Below are 9,139 nucleotides of genomic sequence, written 5' to 3'. Positions count from 1 at the left end.
ACTTGTGTGGGCAACAGTCACCATGTGACTGAGTCACTGCTCGTTCCCCCTTTTGTGTTCAGGTAAACCTCGCCTAACCTTTAGCACTATTGTTTTTCTTTAACCCTCACTCGTTTATCATCCATGTACCTTCTTTTCTTCTTTTGGTTTGCCTTTGTGTTTATCATGTTTTTTAACCTTGTGTTTTTTGTTTATTATGATCGATTCTTTAACCTTGCATGTTGTCATTTTGTTTATTGACAGCCTTGTGAATCACAGAGAAGGGGTCATGCTCGATCAAGTTTTTTTTACCTTGCTCAAAACAGGTTTTTATAGTCACAAGCAGCAGATTCTTTTACCTTGTTTCATCTCATCCATCTGTTCTTTTTTAACCTTGCATTTTTTGTTTATCGTGATCGATTCTTTAACTTTGGCATGTCGTCATGCTTGTTTATTGCAGCCTTGTGAATCACAGAGGAAGAGCCATGCTGAAACATGTTTCTTTACCATGCTCAAACAGGTTTTTCTAGTCACAGGCGGCACTTGAAATATGTTGTTGTTTTTGAATTGCTGGAATCATTTTTTTCTTGCTTTTGAATACAATGTGTTGCACTTCCACTTTCTGTACTGCTGTCATATTGTTTCGTTTTTTATTTTCTCTGTTTGTTAGTCCATGCGTTAGAGAACTTGACCTAATGTTGCAAAAACATCAAATTTACATGTGCTAAAAATACAAATGAATTTGGTTTTGATTGGAAGTACAGCAGAGGGAAACTTAAAAACCCAAACAGATTAAGGTGTTGTAATTTTTCAGGTGATGAAGTCGACCACCTCACATTCAAGTGAGCTCCATATCTATGTTGTTCTTTGTTCTGAAAGATTATTTAAGTAGAGAAACTTCCTCATCGTATTCAAGTGTGCTCCGCAGGACCAGCCAAATATCCAAACAATACTTCTTATCAATTTGTAACCTAAATCTTATGACGTATTTGGCTTCCTCATAACCAAAGAATATTGAATAAGGGATAGTGGAAAATATAGCGTGTCATTACTGAGAACCAAAGAATACCTGTCAAAGGGATAGTTACTAGTGGTAGCTTTACCATGCGTTTTTTTTAAATGTTGGCTGTTATAAGTTGACTTTCACATTGGTTCTCTCTCTCTCTCTCTCTCTCTCTCTCTCTCTCTCTCTCTCTCTCTCTCTCTCTATGTGTGTGTGTGTGTGTGTGTGTGTGTGTTCATAATTCTTTTCATGAATTTGAATGCTCGTGCTATCGGTGTAACTGTGGATCAATTCATCAATATGTATAGTAAAATATGGCACAAATGCTAGGAGACATTTTTACTAGTGTGAAATTATGTAATTAATGTTAATATTCTTCTTCGAATGTATGAATGTGTGACTCATCACTATTAATTTGTTTGTTTATCTTATAAGGAACAACAAAATTTTGCCATTTTTCGATGATGTTATAAAATGGATGGTTCATGTGTCATGAAGGAAGACAATCTGCGTTTTTTGCTCAACAAATTGGAGGATGCATGAAAGAGATTATATATACGCAATGGTGAAGTTAGTCATGCATGGAACCATGATGAAGAGATAACCGAGTGCTGAAATCATTTACATATTTTAAATATGAATTTAAATATGAACGAGTTAGTGTACTTTTATGTCTAACATAGACAACTATTATGTAATTTTGAAATGAATAGCCGAGTATGCAACTCAAAATTTTATATGCTCTGATTGTTATTTGATATCTATTTTTCTCTACAACTGGAATGAGCTCGTGCTTCTCTTCATTTGACCCTTCAAGATGTTGACAATTCGTCCACAACAGCTCCAATAATGTTTCCTATTCAATATTGCCATTAGTAAAATGCTCCCTTTTATGTTTGGAATATTACTGTTTCCATCCCTAGTAGTTTACTATGGAAACGCAACTCAAAATTTTATATGCTCTAGTTGTTATTTGATATCTATTTTTCTCTACAACTGGAATGAGCTCGTGCTTCTCTTCATTTGACACTTCAAGATGTTGGCAATTCATCCACAACAGCTAAATAATGTTTCCTATTCAATATTGATATCAGTGAAATGCTCCCTTTTATGTTTGGAATACCACCGTTTCCATCCCTAGTATTTTACTATAGAAAGTTGAAGACATTACTGTTGATTATACAAGTTACTCATGTTTGATATTTCAGCTGGTCAGGCGAATGATTGTTAGGAGATTAACATGTCTTTCCTTGAGATAGAAGTCCCATGGGGATCAACTTCTTCATTATTTGTGGCCTTTTAACAATAACCATAAGATTTTGAACAAATAACTCTTAATCAAACATTATGTATCCAAACTGGAAGTGAGATGTGGATAAATGTCTCATGCGAATGATAGTTAGGAGCTATTTTGATTTGTCAAAGTGTAAATGAATCATCGATCTGGATTTTTGTTATATATCAATTGAAAAGCATATTGGTTTTACAAACTGGACAATGACAAAGTATTTACCAAATCAACGTTGAAGTGCTTCTTAAACATCTTTGGTGTGAAAATATGTCACAAAAGTCTCATAGGATGTCATGTCATCGTAGATATGGTTTCATAGTCAAGGCCTATCTTGATTTATCAAAGTAGATTGACGTCTCTTTCCATGTTAGTTAGGTGCTATCAAGTTAGGAGATTAACATCTCTTCCATGATAGTTAGGAGCTATCATGGTTGAAGCTATAAACTGTAAAATTACAAATGTTAGACACCTTATTGTCTACATATAAAATTTAATTTACATCTATTGTTGAGAAGAAAAGAAATTAATCAAGCTTTTTAAACTCAACAAGAAACACATTCTTCATATTCTTCAAGCCCTACAACCAAATGGTTAAGTTTTGTAAAAACAACATAGTAACTGAATAGCATGTAGTTCAAAAAAAAAGAACACAAGTATGTTTACCTTCTTTACCTTTGTAGGAGTGAAACTATGTGGTTTAGAAAATAGCAAAACCAATGTCATGGAAGACCACTGATTCCTATAGGTATAAAAACATACAGTTCAAAAATATCAAAACCAATATCATGGTGTAAAAACATGTAGTACAGAAAATAGCAAAACAAATGTCAATTAAGTACCTATTTCATTTTGAACTTCATTACACATGTTGTTGTCTGCTACAGATTTCAATTGCAGGTAATTCCTTTTATCATTGTCAGTTCCTTTACATGAATGACATACCTATCATTTCGCAATCTCCCCGTTAGTTGAAGTAGTCTTATAAAGACATCAAATAAGTCTACAAGATCACTTGCATAAAGTATATAAATATGAAGTATAAAACTTTACCTTGATTTCATGCTTAATGGACATGTACGAAAATCATGTCCAGTTCCATTGCAAGCCAGACAACGTCTGTACAGCTTACTTTATGGATCCTTAATTCAAGTTGCTTAGAACATCCTATTGATTTCCCAACCAGGATCTTGCATTATATTCACACTTTCATGTTCACTTTGAGCACACATATCACTGTCATGGACCTCCACACATTGATCATTAACTTTGTTGTGAATTGATTCTAGGTAATCAATTTTTAAATTTTCCAAATGTGCAATCATCTAATCCAATCCATCCACTGCTTCCTCATAACATGCATCAGATGACAATGTCTTTGTAATGCCCCTATTTGCCTTCAAGTGAATGATATTTTTCTTCATTATAAATGATGGTTTTGCATCTTCAATGCTTGCATAGAATCTTCACACTCTTATTTGTATCTCTCGTCCATCTTTTAAGTATCTAAGTAGGTTGGTAGTCTATATATCTTTTTTGCAATAAGTACTGTAAGCATATGACAACATGTAACGCCCACAAATTTCCATAATTTACATCGAGAAGTAGTGAAAAATTTTGGTTTATTGGAACAACTAAACTTCTCTATCTATATGTTTACCTTCATTACTTGGGTAACAACTTATACTTTAACTTCACCATCAAGTTGATTAAGTGAAGTAATGCAATACGCAGTAGCTGCCAACTCTTCTTGGAAGTGCTTCTTAAACATCTCTCGTGTGAAAGTATCTTGCAAAAGTTTCATAGGATATCATGTCTTCATAAATATGATTTCATTGCTCATTTTGAAATTCAATTATTTTTCATAGTATTAGTGTCTACCAATGGCCTCAACATATGTTAGAACAAATTAATTTAAAGTTGTATGTTCATTTACCCAATTCCTAAAGTAGTTGTTTATGCTTTCATTACATTGTGTCGTAGATATTCCCATCATAAAAACATCACTTGAATATGGTAGATTTTTCCTTTTACAAATTCATAGCTCAATACTTTCCAATTTGGAAAATAAGTGGATTATCTTGTTCTATCTATTTTCAAAATTTTCAATTGATTTTGATTTAAAAAGCCATGTATCCCACAGTTGTTTGAACTAACAATTATGTTTATACAAATCACTCATATATGTTGGCACTTTCTAGAATATATGCCAATTGCAACATCTATTCATCGTAGATGGAAACACTTCCTTCACTACAGCTCTTGTTACAAGATCTTGATCGGTTAGAATTGAAATGAGAGGTTTATCACCTGTTGCATGTACCCATTGTTCAAAAGCCACTTGAATGTTTCTACATTCTTATCAGCTATAAATGCACAATGAAAAATAATGTTTTGCCTATGATGATGTACACCTATGAATAGTGAAAATGACATGTGATATTTGTTCTTCTTATATGTCATGTCAAAAGTCAATACATTCCCAAAATAATAACAATCTTCATAAATTATTGCATTTAATAATCTTCACAAACTGTTGCATCTACTCAAAAATAGTTCTTTAGAATTCCAATTTCAACAGCTTGGAAAGCATAAAAAAATTAGGATTTTCATCAATCCTTTTCTCGAAATAATTAAACAATCTCACAATCTTTAACCATGATAAGTGTTTGTCATTTTCCTTAGATGTTCATACAACTGATTTTAGGTGAATTTCATGTGTTCCAAGCCTCAGCCTCATGTGCAAGCACATCTATAACTTTTGATGGTCTCATTCCATATTACATAATTGTGTTTATAACATTCTTCTAAGGGGTGTTAACCTGTTTGCATTCCAAAATTTAATTTGATTTCTGGAGTGCTTTAGAAAAATAAATCTTTATAGGAAAAAAAAGGGACTCGCTCGTCGATACGATGATAGCCATTTTCGGCGCTTTTACCAGGGTAACTAATCTAATGGCTATATTTATTCTTGTTGCATTTTATTTTTACTTAAATATCTTCTTTACCCTAACTACGGTGTGGTGCTTGGCAATAGTTTTTAAACATTGATATCTCAAAAACTTTTGGATGAAAAAATTTTGAAGAACCATTTGAGGGAATAAACCATTTTGATTTGAGAGATTTTACAATCAAGAAGTCTTTGCATGTAGTATTTGACAATCTTTGAAAGCTAATGTTCAACATTTATTTTGGAGTCAATTGAGTGTTCCTTTGAAAGTTTAAGTAGGTTCTAGATATTGTTATAATTCAGGTATTACCTAGCTAGAGTTCCACCTCGTCTTGCTTAAGTTCTTTAGAGAAGTGTTTGTCATCATTCATGAAATTCATATGTGATTGTAAATTCATAAACGCATTGATTCTATATGATTGGAAGTAAATTGTTCATTTTTACTAAAATATTCATCTAAAAGCATTCCCACCATTACATAAATCTAGATTTTCCTATAATTGTTTATGTGTCTTCTATCATTTTATCAAAATATTTTTGTAAAAAGAAAAATTAAAAGTAGAGTGAGATTGTAGACCATCAACCATGACTTCAACATTAAATGCATTACTTGAGTTTTGGTCTTAATGAATTTGATAAATGAAAATTAAAACTTTTTATGTCTTAGAAGAGAGACAATAGGAAGAGTGAAAGAGAGAAAACGAAAGAGAGAATGTAATTTTAGAGAAAGATATATATATATATATATATATATATATATAGATGAACATTCGTAAAAGAACATTTTAAGTCAAAAGAGAGAGAAGAGATACACGCACACACACACACATATATATATATACAAGAAAGTTTATAAAAAGTAGATTTAAAGTAAAAAAAGAGAGAAAAGAAGATTTAGAAAGAGAGAGAAAGATAGAGTTTTTAGATATATATATATATATATATATATATATATATATATATATATATATATATATATATATATAGATATATATATATATATATATATATATATATATATAGATATATATATATATATATATATATATATATATAAGAACATTTTAAATCAAATACAGTAAGAGAGGGAGAGAAAGATTTTAGAAAGAGAGAGAGATAGAAAAAGATATAAATTTTAAAAAGAGAGAGATATACACATGTATTTATATATATACATATATGAAAATTTATAAAAGAAGATTTTAAATCAAAAAGAAAGAGAGAGAGAAAGATATTTTAGATATATATATATATATACATTATATATATATATATATATAAATGAAAATTTATAAATAGAGACTTTAAGCAAAGAGATATATAAGTATGTAACGACGATAGTTATTTTTACTTGTTTTCATCTATTACAAGGAAACTTATTTCTTCCACCATTGAGTATAGGAGAAAATAGTATACATGTCATCGAAAGTTAATAACATAAGAGATGTCTTTGGGATCCTTAATGGGGTGAGTAAGAAAAATAACCAATGCTAATGTAGGAATGTCATAAACATAGACAATGCACACATTCAATAAGCAAAGAAAAGAAAGAAACGTATTTCAGGCTTAGAGGGAGAAATGAAATTTTATTTCACCTTGCTCATGTTTCGGTGCACTCAAGAGTAGCTTTTAACTTTGAATAGAAGACTTTAGAAATTTCTTTTATGGCCATGGGGAGATGACGAAGGAGAAAAAGAATGAGAAGTTGACTCCATGCCTCTAAGTAGAGTGTTTTAAGAAAATGAATCTTCTTTCTCAGATGATGCCGAAGCCTTTCAAGTGACACTCTAAGAGGTCGTTTGAATACATTGGACCACCATGGAATAGAATAAACGCATTCTGTTTAAACAAAGTCGACGTAAATGTCAAACAGAAAACGATTGAGACACGCAGAACAGAGAACAATGAGTATAAAAGGCTGAAGCGTTCCAATGTGTTCTGTCGTTTACCATGGAACAACACCAAAAGAATACTCTCCTTGCAGTCTTTCCTGACCCCGAGCTCTCCCTTTCTCTTTCTTTCCTTCTCTTCCGTCTCCACCCCAAGCTACCCCATCTCCTCCGTCTTCGGCCCCGAGCTGCCCTCACCCTTTCTCTTTCTCTCCTTGTCCTCCGTCCGAGCTGCCATCGCCCTTCCACTCTTATGAAACACCAATGAAAAGCTAATGAAAAGTGATCCATAGTAAGAGTTGATGAGCAGTTATATAGGAGTTTAGTTGAAAAATTAATGTACCTCACATAGACACACTCATATGTCATGCTCTCACTTGGTTTGATATTAAGGTTTATGCATTTCCCATCAACATATCATTTTGGAGCTGCAAAAAGGATCCTCAAACTATGAGATTTGGTACTAACCTAATTCCAATAAGTTAGTTGGTTTTCTTTCTACGCTTAGGTTGGTTTTGTTAACAACAAAAGCACAAGTGAGTTTGTTTTTACCCTTGTCTTGGAGGTTGCAATGTGGATGTCAAAAAAACAAGAAACTGCAACTCTATCATCTTCTGAAGTAGAGTATGCTGCTACAACTGCAAGTGTATGTTAGGAAATCTGGATTCAAAAAAAATTTGTAGTAAAAAGCAAGTCAATGCAATAGAATTATTCCGTGATGATTTGACATGACAAAAAATCCAGTATTTCATGGAAGATGTAAACACATTGAGTTACATCATCACTTTATCCATGAACTTGTTCCTGATAGAATAATAATAATGAAATATTGTTCAACAAATGATGGAAGTTGCAAATGTATTTACAAAAACAATCAACCATTCAAAGTTCTTAAAATTCAGATTAGCTCTTGGAATATCAAATTTTGCATTGAAGGGTAGTATTAGAATATGATGCAAATGCTTGGGCATGCAATGAGTCCAAAACTAATGCTATAGTAACACACAATACTACATAAGGAAGTAAAAAATTAAGTACAACATTATTGTGTGGCAATTTTATTTGTTAATATGGTCTAGTTATGTCAATATGAGTTACCAAGGGTAATGGCCATTATGGTTTATATTTAATTCATGTTTTAATGTTATTTTAATTTTTTTAATATCATGAATGTAATGTAGTTTATATCATGAGGTATACCATCAGTAGGATGGAAGTTATGGATCATGAGTTATGACCATAAAGGTCATATAAATAGGTGTTTGGGAGTGTGCATCCATGTATACCAAGTGTAGACTGCACCAAGGTGGTCATGTGTGTGTTGTGAGTTATATGAGTGCCTTCTTTCTTCAACACAAAAGTTGTTTTGCAAGTTTATTTTGTGCCACATAAAGTACGATATTTCCATTATTATTTATTTTCTAACATATGTCTATGTTATACTAACCCAATTTGTCAACTCCTGTCCATGACTTTACACTATCTCCTTTTGTTGATTTCCTACTTTGGCATTACCATTCAGATGTAATCCTTGGTCAACATCTCCCACCCTGCCCTTGCTGGTCTTGATTAACTCCAAGTTTTCATCTGAGATGGACAATCTAAGCACATCCTAAGGTCTTCTTACATATTTTTGTCACATGCTTAGACAGTGGAGTGTGTAGGTCTAACAATCATGAGGCCATCTGATCACCTATATAGTGGTAATGAAGATGTGCTTAGAGAGACTTTGACGAATCATATTTGTTCTCAAATGACGAATCATATTTGTTGTCAAATGTAAAGCCAATAAATTGTCACAATATATCACATGCATTTGACATGAAGTCATTCCAATATCCCTTAAAGTATATGATATCCACCTCATTTTTGTTGCTCCTGAAGCTAAGGCACAATGTTCCTCTTTGAAGCTTGATCATGCTACCGTGGTCTGTTTGTTAGCTTCCCATGAACTGCAATTTGGCCCAAGAAAGATGATATACCCTATACTCAATCAATGTGTGTTTGGACAGCTCACCCAATATGCATAT

The sequence above is a fragment of the Nymphaea colorata genome, chromosome 9, assembly GCF_008831285.2.
Source record: "Nymphaea colorata isolate Beijing-Zhang1983 chromosome 9, ASM883128v2, whole genome shotgun sequence".
Lineage (NCBI taxonomy): Eukaryota > Viridiplantae > Streptophyta > Magnoliopsida > Nymphaeales > Nymphaeaceae > Nymphaea > Nymphaea colorata.
Note: the sequence above shows the minus strand (reverse complement) of the source record.